Below are 19,611 nucleotides of genomic sequence, written 5' to 3' on the forward strand. Positions count from 1 at the left end.
TTAATATATTTAATTATATATGAAGTTTCCAATAATAAAATAAAGAAGTCTTAAAAAACATTGAAATTACAGACGCAGTTTCGAACACCATTTTTCAATAAATACAGTATATAAGAAGATCTTAGTCATCTAATATTATTGTTAACAAAAATGGGTTAGTTTTAAACTTATATTAAATAAAGATATCACTACCCTGGGGCACTTAACACGTCATAAATTAATAACGCCGTGACTAATGAAAGTAACTTTGTTAGCGAATGTATGAACTATGAAGGTAGCTCAAGGCTGCTTTCAAACCCATATTGACACATGAACAGTTTTTGTAATGACGCCTTAAAATACACTAGGAAAAATATTTTGAATTGCTAATAATATTTATGAGAATATTTTAATATTGATTTTGCTTTATTAACATGTTGACCGTGTCTTTGCCTTTAGCAGCCAGCCAAATCCACCGATGGTCAGTGGTCACCCATAGACAAACGCACTGTAAGAAATGTTAACCAATCATTACATAAAGGCGTCAAACTTAGTAACTAAGATGCTATAGCCCACTTGCCTTTAGGTACACTAGTTCATTCACCTTTCAAACCGGAAGATACTTTGTGCAAGCCCGTCTGGGTAAGTACTAACCACTCATCAGTTATTCTACCGCCAAACAACACTACTCAGTATTGTTGTGTGTCAGTTTGAAGGGTGAGTGAGCCAATGTAACTACAGGCACAAGGGACATAATATCTTAGTACCCAAGGTTAGTGGCGCATTGACGATTTCAGGAATAGTTAATATTCCTTACAGCGTCGTTCTAGTTAGCGTCAGTTCAGCGTCTTAGTCTATGGGTAGTGGTGACCACATACCATCCGGTGGCCCATATACTCGTCCGTCAACCTATACCATAAAAAAAAGATGTTGCTGGGCTGATGTTGAGGATAATGAAAGTCACTAACTGGTTCACGATTTATTAACGAGACGGTACAATTATACGGACTGCGACGCACTGATAGACACTCTGTTTTACATGTGCAATGCTTCGACTTTTATACATGATATATGCCAAAGAATACGAGATACACAGATGTGAAATATTTTAGTCATAGAATATGTAACTTTACTAACGGTTTACTTTAATACCTATGTGCATATACGGCACAAAGACAACGATACGGTGTCCATTTGGCGGTTTAATATTTGATGAGTGGATGAACTGCACGAGAATACACAAAGCCTTCATGCCAACTTAATTTCTTCTTCAAAGTAATTAAAATCTCTCTATCATTTGATCTAGTTCGGCAGTTCGATGTGCTTGCGTGTTTTTATTTCCGAAAAGTATCGCAATCAACATCAAGGATTACAATTTTTGTTTGTATTTTTTTGTACGATAGTGTTCCGTACAATATTTCGGGGTAACAATGGCTCAAGTTTTACTTAATCTCTTGCAATATTAGCATATATTTTTTATATAAATTGGACAACATAACATACATAACTCTGATCCCAATGTAAATCCCAAGCTAAAGAACTAGTGTTATGAAAAATCAGAAGTAACGACGGCACCACAAACACCCAGACCCAAGACAACGTAGAAAACTAATGAATGTTCTACGTCGACTCGCCCGGGAATCGAACTCGGGACCTCGTAGTGGCGTACCCATGAAAACCGGTATACACACTACTCGACCACGGTCGTCAAATATATTTTCAATAAATAATCGCCTGTGTCATTTGCTAAAACATCGTAATTTTAACTTTGTTATTGTTATTTATAATTTCATGTTAAATTTCCATCTGCACAGATTTTACATATTTTTATATATTTGGCATCCAAGAAATATTTCAAGTATATATTTTTTCCAAAACGCACCATTCCTGTATTTTTATTAACATTTACTTATTACATAATAAAATTTATTGCATTTAATTATAATATATATTAGTCAATTAAGATATTATATTATGTTGAATCCATTTGATTATATTTTTTGTCTTAATATTAATGGATCTCGTGCGAAGTAATAATATGCAGCACCGCATCCAATCAGATTGATAATAGGGGTTGTTAAGTAACTTAGAGCCTATATAGCCCAATGGTTGACCTCGATTTTAGCTAAATTTTGTCTTATCTTTAATATATTATTGTGAGTTCAAATACGGTATTTAATCTATAAAACATCGTGAGGTAACCTGTCTAAATAAGCTGTGGGACATATGCAGGCTGTTATTTTTTAAAGTATCTCTACTCGAAGATCTGAGGAGGAATTACATCGAGTGACTTAAAACCTGTCAGTTTTATCAGTGCACATGCAGTTTGGCTTTACAACGAGGTAACGCTGCCAGAACTTTGGCATATCCGATCTATATACATTTTGAAATGTCGTTTAATACCTTGTAAACAAATTGTGTTTTAGTGGTAGCAATATTTGCTCAAGTTGATCAAGATTAGATACATTTGGGAGATAATCCTAATTATTCTATAAATATTGGAAGTGTGGAAGTGAGTTTGTTTGTTATGCTTTAACGCCTTAACTAAGAAATAAAATTTCACGTAAGCTGACAGCTTGACAACTGGTTTCCCACGAGGGGGAGGATCTCTCGTGTGGTAAGAACGCGTGTATCTTAACCGATGACTGCGGGTTCAAACCTCAATAAGTACCACTGAATATTCATGTGCTTAATTTGTGTTTATAATTCGTCTCGCGCTGGTGGTGAAGGAAAACATCGTGAAGAAACCTGCATGGGTCTAATTTCATAGTCGTTCTGCCACATGTGTATTTAACCAACCCGCATTGGAACAGCGGGGTGTAATATTTTCAGAACTTTCGAATCCGAAACAGTGTCAAATAATTAGTCATACAGTGTCAAATATTTGTCAAACTATCTAATGACCAACAGAATGATTTTCTTTCGCAATATATGTAGTTCAAGGAGTTTTCATCGTCAATAACCAGCCGACGAAAACTAACTCAGAAATAACGTGACATTAGCCTGCTATTTAACGGAAGATGGTGATAAGGAGTGTTGGTCATGATCGAGGTCACGTAAGCCGTTTTTATTCAACTGGTTGTTGATTTTTATTGTTGAAGTTTCCAAATCAATAGAATCAAATCAAATCAATTTTATTCAAGTAAACTTCACAATGAAGCGTTTTAGAATGGTGAATAATTAAATACTAGCACCGTTTCGGAAAGCAGCTTCTAGCGAGAAGAAACGGCATGAAACTCGCATAAACTCTTTTCAAATAAACAGATTTACAATGCTGATCCAGTATTGTTTTGTCTCTTATTCCCTTCTGGTTGCAAAGAGTAGTGTTATTATTAATAATGTAATTTAATGCACATGACAATCATTTATGTAAGAAAGACTGTGATCAAATCTGACATTTAAATTTTACTCGCATCAAAACAGAAGTTTTACACTGTGATATCTGTACTATTATTATAAACGTGAAAGTAAATCTGTCTGTCTGTCTGTCACTCATTCACTACCAAACCGCTTAACCGAATTCGATGAAATTTCGTATGAAGCAAATTTGAACTCCAAGAAAGGAACTAGGCTACTTTTTTGCCTAACACATGTCAACCAAATACGTAAAATGCGAGCGATACTTGTATGTAGTTTCTTAATAATTACGCCTATGTCGCCACCATTGAGTGAAACCACAATTCCTGTGAAATGCATGACTTGATTTATCATTAGGAGGGTTGTAATGATATTAACAAGTGCCAAGGGCATGGCGATTCCATTATCGCACGAAACGATCACCTCAAGGATACCGTTCCGAGTACTATAGGATTGTGTTTTATAATTCAAGAAGTCAGTATACTATCGGAATTTACATAGAAATAATGGACATAAAAACATCCTTTAATTATTGATACAGTGATAAATAGTATTAGTTATTCTACCGCCAAATAACACATACATTTTGAATCTAAACATCAAATGATTGCGACGCAATACGTCATTCTCGATCGGTAAAGCAGATTGTGCACACAAAAATAGATCTTATCTGGTGACGAACCTTTTTTACCCCGACTGTAAATATGAGAATTTGACAGCTTTCAGAATTGACGGCATCTTGTAGCTAGCAATACTGATTTGTTGAAATATCTAATGACTGTGTTTTTTTTTCTTCTTACTTCCATTTCTGAATTATTCAAGCATTTTTCTGTTCCTCACATTTTCGTATTTGGGCATCTACGTCCATTTTAAAATAGTAATTAAATTAACCATTATATTTTTCTAGATAGTCAGTAACTTAGCACCACAATAACAAGAAGCATTAGCAGAGCAGTAAAGCAGATAAGGGTACAACGATCGTTTGCCAGGGGGCTTGATATATCCGCAGCGATATGAAGACACTTAGGGCCTAATCGCATGTGCAAATAGATACAAACCCTCAGACCTATAGGAGCAAACTAAAATTGCTATAATTTTATTAAAACAATATATTGAATTAAATTTTTATGCAATATTTTACCGACATTATCTGAATTGAAATTATTATAAAAAATATATATTGTATATGTAACATGATATGGAAAAAAAAAGATCCCGCTGAGTTTCTTTCGCCGTTTCTTCTCAGGTCTGAGGCGTTATATTCCGAACTGGTGTTAGATTTTTGTCTATCAATAAGAAAGTGTAATAATTTCTATTTTGAATAAAGATTTTTGACTTTGACTTTCAACATCCAACGTTGCAAAATGTACTCAGCGTTGCGAAAGTAGCGTCTTCGAATATTGTTGATTTTTGGTCGTGGACGGCCGAATGGGCCACCTGGTGGTAAGTGGTCACCATAGTTCATAAGCATTGGTACTGTAATTCTAATCATCCTCATATCAATGCGCTAATAATCTTGGGAATTAAGATGTTATGTCCATAGTGCTACTTCCTCTCCCTTCACAGTGAAACATGACAATACTAAATACTCCCATTTGGGAGTAAAATATATGAAGAGGGGGTGGTATCTAGCCGGACGTGTTTCCACAAAGTCCTACCATCAATATCAGCTCCCTCAGAATTAAATTCGAATACATTTGGAATTTAAATCCGAGGTCAATCTGTAGAGTCAGATGGTAAACCTTATCTTATCTTTTGTATTATAGAAACCCTTTGTTCACTTGAAATTTATTTGACCATTATCTTAAAATCCTGCTTAATTAATTTTTAAAATACTTTATTTTTCACTTTGACTTTACTTGTGTCCGACGCTGGGCATTCGTTAATAAACATTTAAGTTGATTAATCAATCAATACAATCAATAAAAATATTTTTCCTACTATTACAGTAATAACAAATAATTATATAGTATTACAACCGTGATGGTCCGGTGGTGATTTGTGCATCTTCATAAAAAGAGTAAATATCTCCAAAGGGATAGGTCAACCCAGCATTATAAATAAATGTACGGTATACATGACAGATAAGGGAGTAGCATTCTAGTCGGTATAACCCTAAGTCCCGCCAATAATTGCTTCTCATTAAAATCACGTACAGAACAACAACTATTTATATATAAACTAGGTGCACTTGCGACAAGCGTGAAATTTATAAAACTTTACCTTTAGCACAAAAACCCTATATTTTACTCCCTTATCCCCATACTTTACTCCTTCGGGGGGTGAATTAAAAAAAATAGCCTGTGTCAACAATTTTTATAAGAAATTTCATCTAAATTTTTTCAGCTATTTAGACGTGAGAGAGACAGAGTTACTTTCGAATTTATAATATATATTTATCTTATACGAGTGTAAAACAATTGTTAAAACACTTAGATTTGGTTTGCGCTAATATCCATTTCATTAATTATATTGTAGCGCGAGAGAACACTTAGTTAAATGCTTTGAAAATGAATTGCAACAAAATGTCGCAATAAACGAATACACTCGTATGAATGCAATTGTTTTAAACTATAGCATTTATTTATCTTCACATTTTAGTATATCCCATATACTAAAAGCCTTGTTGTTTTATTTGAAAATAATTCCATACTTTATATTGTTAATTGTAATTTAGACGCTGGTAACTGTGGAATAGTTACAATCAATCTATATTTAATTTAAAATATCTACCAACTCAGAGTTTTAGATTCCGAGATGAACTATTCATAAACTCCTGAAACCTGCATAAAACTCTGCTACATATATACCCACTAACTCATATTGGTGCAGGACATGCTGTACATTTCCCACTGCTGAGATAAGGCCTCCTCTTCCAGTAAGGAGAGGGTTTGGAACATATTCCACCCCGCTGTTCTAATGCGGGTTGGTGAAATGCACATGTGTCACAATTTCGATGAAATTAGACACATGCAGGTTTCCTCACGATGTTTTCCTTCACCGCCGAGCGCGAGATGATAAACACAAATTAAGCACATATATAAGTGGGGCTTGCCTGGGCTTGAACCCGCAATCATCGGTTAAGATGCACGCGTTCTAATCACTGTCTTTGAATGAAGTCTTTTTACAGAAACAGTTTCCACAGTTCTCTTTACAGTAATCCGTGTACCTACAAGTCACGGCTTACTGTGAAGAGAACTGTGGAAATCGCCACGCAAGGATTTGCGTTTTGCCCCCTTAAAGCGAACTTCTCTCTCTTTCTTATTCTCTCTTTCTATTGTATGTGGCTCTATATAATGTTAGTGAATCTTTTATTTAATTTTGTCTTAATTTAACATGGTATGGTTATAAAAATAGTCCTCGTCATATAATAGTTCTTAACAAATTAATTAGTTAATTTATTTTTAATTGTCTTTTACTAAATTAATAATATGCGAAAGCACATTATTTATTGAATTTGTGGAGGTGAAGTCGTTGTTACTGTTTTTTTTTTTAATTCAATAATTTAATTTATAAACGTCAGCAATTAAATAAAGTATACTACTAAAAAGGTTTTAATATAAGCTTAAATAAATTAAACATATTCTTCTTGTTTCTTTCAAGTTAAATTCGAGTTGAATGAACTCTCCTTTGCTACAGTGCAATGCATAGAAATAATTTTATTTGTATTCGAGTTTGATGTTAACAGACGTAATAACAGTATTGCTTTTTTAAATAGTAACTATTCATTAATATCAACCTCATGCAAATTGAAGTTTTATTTATATTTACTACTTTTTGCACCAATACTTACTTGGTGGTATGGCTTTGTGCAAGCCCGTCCGAGTAGGTACCACCCACTCATTAGTTATTCTACCGCTATATAACAGTACTCAGTATTGTTGCGTTCCGGTTTGAGGGGTGAGTGAGCCAGTGTAACTATAGGCACAAGGGACATAACATCTTAATTATTCCTAAGCTTGGTAGCACATTGACAATGTAAGGAATAGTTAACATTCCTTACAGCGTCATTGTCTATGGGTGACGGTGACCACTTACCATCAGGTGGCCCATATGCTCGTCCGCCAACCTATACAATAAAAAAACAATACTTAAAACTAAATTATACAATAAGAATGAAACAAAAATTGCATGAACGCAACATGCAATCTTATCGCTAAAACAGCGTCTCTTCCAGGTAACCTTTGGGACTGGTTGTAAAACAAATTTGGGAAGGGATACAATCACTTTCATAAGTCATATACTGTATACAATACATAATACACACATATGTAAAGATAATTACATACAACATACATACAAATTTAATATAGTACAAAAAGTTTAATTTTTCTATAATAATTCTTTTGAATTATTGGGTCAGACATTTTCGCCGTCTTAAATCTATAAGTAGTTCATTACTTAATTACCTCCTTCTCTGAAGTCGGTTGAAAATAAGTCAAGTATGACGTGAACCCGTAACAGACGAGCTCGGGGTATAATTGAGACGGAAATTTGAACCACAACGGATATTATCCACAAACATATTATTACTGCTTAAACATCGTTTTCCTATAACATTGTATCTCTCCTTAGCGGCTAAAACGTTGTTGACAACACATCACTTCAGAGGAATTAGTTACGAGGAATATTTACTTGGCAACACTTTCAAGAATTTAGGCTTTGCTCTATGCTATCTATTCAGTACCTACTTCTGAGAAGGTAACAAATTTTCATGATTTTGACGACTACCGTAGCAGAGTAGCGAGTTTACCCGTTTTAATGGGTACGCTACTCCGAGGTCCCGGGTTCGATTCCCGACCGACTCAGTATAGAAAAAGTTCATTACATTACTATGTTGTCTTAAGTTTGGGTGTTGGTCGTACGTTACTTCTGATTTTCCATAACACTGCTACTTTAGCTACTTACATTGGGATCAGAGTAATGTATGTGATGTTGTCCAATATTTATTTATTATTATTATTGTCATCGGTTTCGTAGTTAAGATGTTAAAGCATAACAAACAAACTGATTTTCAATATTTGTAAGAATTAATCATTTTATTTTAAAAAGGAATCTTGTAATTATAGTAATTATATTGTTGTTTAACCTATTTCGACCACCAATGTTAAGGAAGACCAGACAGCTTCGCAGAATATATAAGTGTACAATTGTATGCTGTGTTTCCACAGATCACAATCCGAGAAAACGACGAAGCCGTCACAACCGGAAGAGTTCAAGAACTGGAGCGGTTTTACGTGCGTTCCGAAACATAGTAGTGAACACACTTCCAATTTCAACGCCCTGGGCAGTTTTTTAACTGATAGTAAGCGATCACCTCTACCCGTAAATAATGGCGCTGTACAAAATATTAACCATTCCTTACATCGCCAATACGCTACCATTCTTGAGAACTAAGATGTTATGTCCCTTGGACTTGCTACACTGGCTCACTCACCCTTCAAACCGAAACACAAACTTTGTCGGTCCGACCCAAAAACTTAAGAATTTCGGCTTTATAGTTACTAGACAAATGAGGCGTTCAAGTTTTAAGAATAATATTTAATCAATTCTATAGCAAACGAAATAATATTTAAAAAAAAATTAAGTAATGGTATTCCAAGATATATCCTAATTCTAGACAATTAGACATATAGTTTTGAAAATCTCGTCATGAATTTTGGTGGAAGGGGTTTGTGCAAGTCCGTCTCATAGTAGGTACCACCCACTCATCGATAGATTGAGTGGATGGTACCTACAGTAATAATTAAGTGTAACACTTCCAATTAGATTTTAATTAAAAAAAGTGTTAAGGTAATTCGATTTTATTAGCTAGGTGAATAGTAAACAATTGTACGTTGAGTAATTTTACTGATTTGACTTCGAATTTAAATTTAATTCTTAGTTCACAACTTTGATTCGGATTTTCGAATTAATAGCACCATTCCGATCTATGCAACAAAAGTTGATTTAAAAGGAAAATTATATTTATTCAAAAAGCTAATGGTATTATCGTTCTCCTCGACTCTTTAACAGACCTCTGATATTTTATAGAGTAAAAGAAAATATTAAATTTCATAAAGAAACTTTGGTGAAGGATTTCAACAGACTTTCTCCTGTGCTGACTATACTTTCAAAGTGTGGGTTAATACCCAGATACCACACAGTTGGTGGGGTGCTACCCAGGATTTTAGATAAACAGGTTTTTTATGACATAAATAAAAGGAGGGGGGGAACTACCTGATCGTCAGTGGTCCCCAATGCCCAACGACTTTCGAGCTCTGAACAATTTTAATATCCTACCAAACTTAGGAACCAAGATGTTACATCCCTTGTACTTATCATTACACTGGCTAACTCAACTTTCAAATCCGAACACAAAAATATTGGGTACTGCTGTTTGGCAGAAGAATATCTGAAGAGTGGGTGGCACTTACCTAGACAGGCTAGCGCCACCAACAAAGCATTCCATCAAGTAAAATATATGTTAGCTTAATCCTTGAGGCAGGATAGTCTCAAGATGCTGAACGCACTATTACTATTAACCAAAGTTACAATTCACAGGGCAATTTTTCGAGAACATTTCCTAGCAACCGAATAGTCCGGCCTTTTCTTTCCAAAAATAAAAAAAGTGAAGACAGTTTCCTCGACGTGCCATTCAACTATGTAACAAGATATTTACTATTAAATGAAGGCCCTTACGTTACTTATGTCACTGATAACACACAGCTTTATAGTTTTATATTGATCTCATGGGATAAGTAATGGACTAGATAAGAATATTGGGAATATTTTGTGAAAGAAAAGCCGCAAAAACCAGTTCCAACCAGTTTCTTCAATATAGCAATAAAAGTATTTTATAATCAGTGTGACTCACGAGCTGTTATAATAGTATTATTTTTAATGTATTATATTTATTGAGTATATATTATAATGTACTTTAATCATATTTTTTTTTGGAATGGTTGAAGTTTTTATATAACCAAAGAGAAAAAACCAACCAATCGCATAGCCAAGTGCATCGCTTTAAGGGACGAAAATATTGAGTTTGAATATAATTTGATTAAAAAGCATCCCATAATTGTCCCACTCAGCTTATTTTGACAAAGTTCTTTTGACGAAATTTGTAAACTAATTCTAAAATGCAGCTTAAATGCAGATTAATAAATGCATATGCATTTACGTAAATGATTCATGCAATATTCCTACGACGTTTTTCTTCACCGCTTACTACAAAATTAAAAACTCCGTGCCCTAGATTGAATCCCCAACATTCTGAGAATATTCCCTTGGTCTAACCACCTTACATCTCATACCTTAAACAAACATTACTATTACATAAACAATACGCCGTCATTTGAAAATAATTTTAAATAAAAAAAAAATCCATCTCCAAGAATAAGATTCGCTACGAAGAAAACAGCTTTATTATCAACCCCGGCGAGTATTCGACAATATTACTGTACAATAATAAATTTACTTCCGCTAATACGATCTGAGTGCATCCACTTATAGAGCCAGCTTGCAACTAGATACTTCTTTGCATTATTTCAAGGGAACGAAACTCAAATAGAAGTTATCAAGGCTCTCAGTTTGAACTTGAAGCTATATTACCAGCTAAGCGAACTCGTTACCTGCTTAAAGCCTTATTACTTTACAGGCCTTGAACAAATACAAGAAAGTACTGGTTGTGTGCTTGTTTAAGTTAATGAAAAATATATTAAGTATTGGATTTGCTTTTAATACATTAATACATTGGTAAGTTTATTTTTATTTTATTAGTATCGTTATGCAGCCTTCAAGTTGACGTTTAGTGATCAACATTGATTAGCAACATAGGCGCCGTTTTTTTTTTTAATTTCTTACATAACCAATGCATCACCATCTTTAGAAGAGGCGTTATATCATATGTACCTGCAGTTAAAAATATTTATTTACATATTTATATTGAATTAATAATATACGAATTAAATACCTGTTGACTTCTAAGCAGGATATATTAATTTAAATAATTGTATTTAATTAATATGACTTTGTATTTTTTAAATGTTAAAAAAGAGTAACTATTGAGTTTCTTGCCGGTTCTTCTCGGTAGAATCTACTTTCCGAGCCGGTGGTAGCTTCACTTAATTGTAAAATGACGACTCAAAAGTGCTTGTAAAAGCCTACTTGAATAGAGTTTATTTTGATTTTGATTTTTGATTTTAAAATTAAAAAAGGTTCCGCTCCAATTATAGCTGGCTGTCACCAATAATAATAACTTTTATTTAGGTTTTAAGTTGAGTGGTTAGAACAAGGAAATATTTTCAGAAGATCGTGGATTCAAGTTAGAACACGGAGTTTACATTTGTTATTAAATTTTTAAGTCCGAGAAAGTTAATAAGAATTACAGGATTTTTACATGACATTTTTCCAAATTCTGAACCAGTTCAACCGTCACCAGTCGAGGCAAAAGGTATGCTATATGTTTATTGAGATTTATATATTATATAATTCAAACTCTGCATTAATTTTAATTCAAAAAGTACTATATGATACTAGTACCATACGTAATTTTAATATAATGACGGACTCGTTAGTCTAGTGACTAGCTTATAATGCCCAAAGTTTTGGACATAAAAACTTTTTGGTTTTTTCTGTCACAAAACATTAGTAGCACCACGAAATATAGAAATTAATATTGTTTATACTTCGTGTCTTGGAAAAAACATAGAGCTGTTGATTGTGTGCTTTATATTTTTTACATTCTTCTATGTTTTGTCGTAACATTGGATTATGACAGTCCAGATACACTTGCCCTCTGTAATATTATCCGCGTAGATATGATTGACTGTGACAGCCTTTTTTTTTATTACGCTGGAAAAACGCTTTGCGCGCTTCCCCCACGTGATGGAAAGTGGGGGGGTGTGTGGGACTCCCCGGAGCCCTGAACGCCGAGTGCGCCCAAGTACGCCGGGTTTACCCACTAAAAAACCAGCGGTACCCTCTGCGTCTTTCGATGGACGCCACGGGATCGCTTACGCATGCTACCGTGACGCCCTGACGGTCGGCCTACCTATGCGGGCCTCTTACACCTAGGGGTGATTCCCGGGGTACTGGGACCCCCCTAGTCCCTGCGGCGCCTATTGAGGCGGCGGGAGAAGGTGCGCGTAGCGCCTTTTCCTCCTCCCCGGTCGTCTTCTGCGGAGCGAGTCAGCGGCGGCATTTTTTTCCCGCTCCCGCTCCGCTGCTTCCTTCTGCGACATCACACTTTCGCAGAAGGAGCGCATCTCTGACCAGCACACCTCGCTACCGAGCATGGTTTTGATAACGCTCGGTAGCGAGAGGTCTCCGCCCATAGTCGCCGCAAGGATGTGCCTCTGGGGCCCCCACGCAGCACACTCGTACAGGGTGTGGTACGCCGTGTCCACTGGCGCACCACACTCGTGACAGGAGGTTGACTCCTCCCGCCGCGCTATCCCGTGCAGGTACTTACCGAAGCATCCGTGTCCGGTAAGTACCTGCGTCATTCTATACGACAGTGTGCCGTGCTTCCTCTCGACCCAGCGACTCAAGTGGGGACGGATCGCCTCCACTGTCGCTAGGCCCGCCGTGGGAGTCCCCAGATCCTCCTGCCATCAGGCGATCAGGGCTTGCTGGGCTAGAGCCCTGATCCGCCCGATCTCCGCCGACCCTGGACGGTCGCCGCGGTCCCTCGCCTCGACCCGGAACCGGTACACTTCCGCGAGCACCTCCGCCTGGAGCTCCCAGGGCGGATCGCCCGCGAAGACTGTGACAGCCTCTCTTGACTTCACAAGATACAAAATCAAGATCAAGATAGATATAGATCAAGATACAAGATCTTTTGGGCTTGCGCACACCCTTGTGCTTTATAATCCACCCAGTTGACTAATTCACAATAAACACAGATTTGACTGGAGAATAATTTTGGAGCAATGGTCTGTAAGTGTGGACCTTGTCACTATATGCGCTTTTTCCTCACGCAAATCTAATTAAAAATCTAGGAACCAAAGCTAAAAAACTTCAAAGTGTCAATGAAATCATTGTCTTTCTGATCCTGATTAAGATAAGAATTATTTTATTTTTTTATCTTTAAATAAGAATTATAAATAGTTCCTGTATAAATCATGACCGCGTGGAATGGTGGCAAGGATGCTCAGCATTTCTCAGTTAAACCGCAATTCCGATTCTTGGCGCAAAAAATAACAAGCCCTACTTAATAACATTACATTAAAAATAATACAAATTTAATAAAATATACTAATATATATTTAATATGTTGCGCTGAAAGAAAATAAGAATTTTCAAAATTGATTCATAAATGACGAATTTCTGAGGTAAAATAGGTAAACAAAAAACAGAACAGGATCGATTACGTAACTTTTTTTAGTTGTTTGGTGATTTAAAAATAAAATTTTGCGTGTAATTTTTTTCCCAATTTTATTTTTAACAATATCTTGCGTTCATTAAACTTATTTACAAAAATATTTGTTTACACAAAACAATTGAATTAAATTGGTATATAAATATTTTTCGGCACTATTAAGCGTTACATTGGCTTCATATTACACGCCGCTTGCGTCGTAGCCCAAACTAGATTAGTGAAAATAATTCATAAACAATAAAAAATTTTATTGAACTATTTTGACACTTCTTTCCTTTAAATACTATAATTTTTAAGTCTAATATCGTTTATCAACAGTTTCCCTTATTACATTTTTAAATACTCTCATTCGTTAAGGATTCAAATATGACACATCCTTATATTTTATAAATGTATCTAATATAAAATCATTAATGATTTATCTATATCATTAAAATAATTATAATTCTAGAAATAGATAATAAATTGAAAGTAAACATTAGAAAACTAAACATAACCTACACGATATTTGATAAAATAAACATTTTCTTTATTTAAATAAGTAATCATAATTGTATTGCCAGTTATATATATTTAGAAGCATTAATGATTGCTTAGATTGCTCTTTTCATATAAATTAATTTTCTTTCAATTTAATCCCGTAATTATGTTATTTTGAGCCTATTAATAAAATGTTAAAAATATTTTAATAATCGAATACTACAAACGCTAGTTTCTATATAAAATTAGTTTTTTTTTCTTAATATAAAGCAATGGACAGCCAAAGGTCATTCATCCTCACCTTGCATAGGGATTCAATTAACATAGTATTAATTAAATGTTCATATTTATAAAGTGACATTAGTAAAGACATTTTAGATTTATTTACTAATCCATTTTAATAAAAATTATTTAGTAATTAAATCTTATCGAAAATAAAAATTAATAAATATAATTAAATTGCTGGAATATATTCATATTTTCGACTTGTTTGATAAGAACGCTGTACTTCATGTTTTATCGTAGCATATTATATTTGTATCGTAATATTTCGTAAGTCTTTCGATCATTGATTTTGTTTTGAAGTCATTATTTATTATGATAAAATATGAACTGTAAATTTTCAGTAACTAGTAAAGTTCATTAAAGAGTAGAGAGAGTTATTAACGTACAAAATACCTAATGAATTAGTATATTATGTGTGTTTATGATAACATAAGTCATTTTTTTTAAAGAAATTCATAATATGCTAATTTGTTTTGAATTATTTGAACCAGTGGCTTCAGGCCATTTGATCCTTACGTATACAAACTGGCACACCCCTTTGGGGCTAATATTTTACCCCCTAAAGGAATGAATTATAGATACCTAAGCATCCTTTCCCGAGACTCAAACTCCATACCAACATTCATCTAAATAGGTTTAGCAGCTTAAGCATGAAGAAGTAACAATATTTGTATCAACATATATAACACTAGTTTTGATATTGACTAAAGTAAAAATAGTATATCATGTAATAATTTACGTCCAAAAAGGTTAAACTGAATACTTCAAATAGAAGACCAAGTAAAACCACAAAGTTCAAATGCCGCCGTCGTTACTTTTTTCTAAAAGTTTAATTAATCTCTACCTTCAGAGAAAGATTAAATACTTTTTACTAGAGATCTATTTTTTAATTATTCATCCCTTTTGTAAAATATATATTTTAATGAAATAATCATCATTGTAAATCAAAATATTATTAATTATTTATATTTAAATCTTTTAACGATAAATTAAATTTTGAAGCTTAAAAATGTTTAGTACAATTATATTATTTTAGAAAATAATCATACAATTGGTAAATAATAATTGTATATTTATTTAATAAAATTATTCGAGAAAATTATATAAAGTTAAATTCAATAGGTACATTTTAATGAAATAAATTTACCTAATTAAATATTTACATTAATTAATTAAAAACACAGCTAAACATATTTTATTGTTATTAAATTATCACTAAACTTACCTTCAAATAACGATTCCTTTTTGAACGAATAAAATAAAAACGCGTTTATTCCTATTATTATTATTAAATCACTATTATTTAATATATCGATATAAACAAAGTTTTAAGTGCAGCAAAACGCGCCCGTGCGTCTCCAACGAGGCATAACACGCGACTGGGACCAAACGTATGTAAGTGAGGAAAGCCTCGGAGTTACGATGCAAGCAAGAGCCTTCAGTGTAAACGAGTACGCTCGTACTGCGTTGAATGTTTTCAATTGTTTTTTATTCTTCGTCTTCGAAATTCAAATGTTTTTCTTTTTTTATAACTTATAAGCAAAGGTAATATTTTTATTTAATTATTTCAGGTATAATATATAGATTTTTAAGTGTAAATTTTTCAAGGACAGATTGAAAGATTACTGAAAATAAAGATTTAATCCAAAGACTTCTAAATTATCATGCTTAATTTGCGTTTATAATCCATTTTACTCTTCCGGTGTAGTGTGTGAAAAAAGTGAAAACACTGTAAAATTGTACTGAAGCGGTATATTGGAATAATCTCCAAACATTCCAAAGAGCCTTAATATATATATATACGTGAATCACCCACCCAGCTATGGGTGGGTGATTCACGTATACACTTTCTTGAAATTAATTAACATCGTGAAGACTTTATGAAATTGTATGAAATGTTTAAGTATATATAAATGTGCTACGGGCCTACGACGTAGCTATTGAGATATAAAACTTTTTTTTTTATGGTATAGGTTGGCGGACGAGCATATGGGTCACATGAAGCTTCATTGTCTATGGATGAAATATTAACTATTCCTTTCATCGTCAATGTGCCACCAACCTTGGGAACTAAGATGTTATGTCCCTTCTGCCTGTAGTTACACTGGCTCACTCACCCTACAAACCAAAACACAATAATACTGAGTACTATTATTTGGCAGTAGAATAACTGATGAGTGGGTGGTACCTACCTTATTTTATTTAATCTTACGACTTTCGGATATGAGGATACATAATATTGAGGATAATCCCAATTATTTGTTTTAGAAATGATTTAAAAAAAAAATGTTTGAATTTACGTAGCCACTGGCGACCACAGAATACCAGCGTTGAAGCTCATTTAACAATGGTTTCAACACAAGCTGAGTGGTTTACCAATTTGGGCATCACATTCTTTCCTGTTTTTTGTCATTTTGTATATTTTTTTTTTATTTTTTTATAAATATATATTTTTTATTTTATTTTATAATTTGTATAATGTGTATGTCCAAATAAAGAGTTTTTGATTTGATTTGAATTTTGTAATGCAACTATTTTTTTTTTTCAAAAATAATGTATCATTATTTATACTTTGATAGCTATTAAGAAACTATTAATTCATATTAATAAATTAGTATAGAGTATTAAAATATTAAAAACAAGCCTATTTTTTTTTCATTATATCATCTGGTTCACGTGGTCTTCACCTTCATCCACAGATACTGAAACTGCAAGAGGAACCAAAACCGTTAATGCGTCTCTATATCTCGAGTAGTATTGAGATAGCAATACGGCTCACCTTTTGAACCAACCTTTGACCTCATCAATACAGATGATGATGACGTATGAGTGAGTCGTACTCTATCTCAAAGCCACTATTGACTGGAAACCAAAGTTTCTCCAAAGAGCAGAACAGCTGACAATGACATTGATAATATCACTGATATCTTTATTAACGTCTAGTTGTCGCCCGCAGCTTGGTTTGCGTTTTAGGGTGTTGATTATTATGTCTTAGGCAAAATAAGTAGCCTACGTTCTTTCTTGGAGTTCAAGTTTGTTTCATACCAAATTTCATCAAATTTCTTTCATTGGTTTGGTCGTGAAAGAGCGACAGATAAAGGTACTTTCACATGTATAATATTATTATAGTATAAATACATATATATTACCAGATATTATACTAAACAAGTTCAATTTATTCCCTATCCCTTGGGAATTCTGAAATATCCTAAAAATAATTTTTAGTTGTTTTTATAACCTACTTGCATGCTAAATTTGAAACCCCTAATAATTATAGTTACGGAGATAGAGCTACTTTGATTCGAAAACATAATTACCATTTATTCCCTATCCCCTGGGAGTTTTGGAAAATCCCTTCTCATTGCATCTCTAGGACACTCAAGGCATACATGTGCCAAATTTCAAGTCTCTAGATCCAGTGGCTTAGACTGTGCGTTGTCAGTCAGTCACTCAGTCACTCAGTAACGGAACAGTTTTATATATATTGATTATATATAAATAATATACTAAAATTACACTTCACGTGTATAATTTATAAATAAGGTGAGGGAAAGAGATGAAAGAAACCGGCTTTTAACGGATGAATCTATTGTACAGTGAAGCAACGTGGTGTGACTTCCTAACTTTCCCGGAGGCTTATATCCAATAAGTGGACAAATACTACAATATAAATTTAAATAAAACTAGTTTTAACGGATTTAAATCGCGTATATTAATTATTTTTATCATCCCGACGTTTCGAGCACTTTACAGCGTTCGTGGTCACGGGTAGACTGAGGTGACATTTGTCTATTTGAGGTACAAAAGAAATATTATTTACAAATAATCGCGAAAATCTAAGACAACATTATACTACAGTATAATATCTAAACTAGAAAAATATAAATTATGTATAAGTATATATTAACGCCATTTACATATATAGACATCGGTCGTTAACTTTTGACGGGTTTGTACCGTAAAATAATGTTTTTTTCAAAAGCTTTTCATATAATATTTATATCAAAGTATAATTTGTTTTTGTACTTGTTTTAGATTTAATTAAACGCCGTGCAATTCGTAATGAATGTTTTCGCGGCTGCACCCTTAGGTACGGAACAGTTGGCTTTCAGAGTCGACCTTGAAAATTTATTCTCATCGCGACCAAAGACTTTGACGATGCGAGACTTACTTTGACTCACCTTACACTTGCACATCTCTAACAACTCTTTATCTTTCACTAAAACTTGTCTGCGCGATCGCTATATTTATAACTAGCGACGCGCCCCGACTTGGCTGGTTTATTTACGATATCACATTAAAAACTTCTATAATTATCAGTGTTTCTTTACTATATTGTTCTTTTTTTATGGTATAGTTTGGCGGACGAGCATATGGGCCACCTGATGGTAAGTGGTCACCATCACCTATAGACAATGAAGCTGTAAGAAATATTAACTATTCCTTACATCGCCAATGTGCCACCGACCTTGGGTACTAAGATGTTATGTCCCTTGTGCCTGTAGTACACTGGCTCACTCACCCTTCAAACCGGAACACAACAATACAAAGTACTGTTATGTGGCGTTAGAATAACTGATGAGTGGGTGGTACCTACCCAGACAAGTTTGCACAAAGCCCTACCACCAAGTTAATGTTCATTTATTATATACAAAACTTTTCTCTCGAACCACAATCCGTTCTAAGCATACGTAGGAACAGACAGCGGTAAACGATTTTATTTTATATACTATGTTATGATTATCATTCATTTTTTCTGTTATTTAGATTTTTTAAAATATTCTCAAAAATCGAATCATAATATTTATTATGATTGCATTATTGTCGAATAAAACACTACCATCGGTTCGGAAAAGACAGTTGGAGAAGGAAACTCAGCGGATTTTCATTCTGTAAATATATTACATCTTTACTTTATATTTAATCTATATTCATATTATAAATGTGAAAGTAACTCTGCTTGTCAGTATGTTTGTCGCACCTTCACGACTAAACCGCCTCATCTTTGAATGAAAATTTAAAGGTATGAATCGAAGTTGAACTCCAAGATAGGATATATATAAATAGCGCTGGAGTCTCCAGTGCTATTTGTATAAAGGGACTTTAAAAAGAGACCCAGGGGACTTAAAAATTCTGTAAACTCTTTA

The 19,611-nt window shown here is 33.9% G+C and overlaps 1 protein-coding gene across 1 annotated transcript in view; it reads right to left on the reverse strand.

The window, feature by feature from the left end:
- The window catches only part of LOC124540136 (sodium-dependent noradrenaline transporter-like), a 69,177-nt gene extending 53,347 nt beyond the window's left edge, over positions 1-15,830 (reverse strand). Inside the window, exon 1 of the mRNA XM_047117582.1 lies at positions 15,690-15,830. The gene's annotated coding sequence lies outside the window, so the exon portion shown is untranslated. The remainder of the gene's footprint in view (positions 1-15,689) is intronic.
- Between the last annotated feature and the right edge of the window lie 3,781 nt (positions 15,831-19,611).

Source organism: Vanessa cardui, chromosome 24 (assembly GCF_905220365.1).
Source record: "Vanessa cardui chromosome 24, ilVanCard2.1, whole genome shotgun sequence".
Taxonomy (NCBI): Eukaryota; Metazoa; Arthropoda; class Insecta; order Lepidoptera; family Nymphalidae; genus Vanessa; species Vanessa cardui.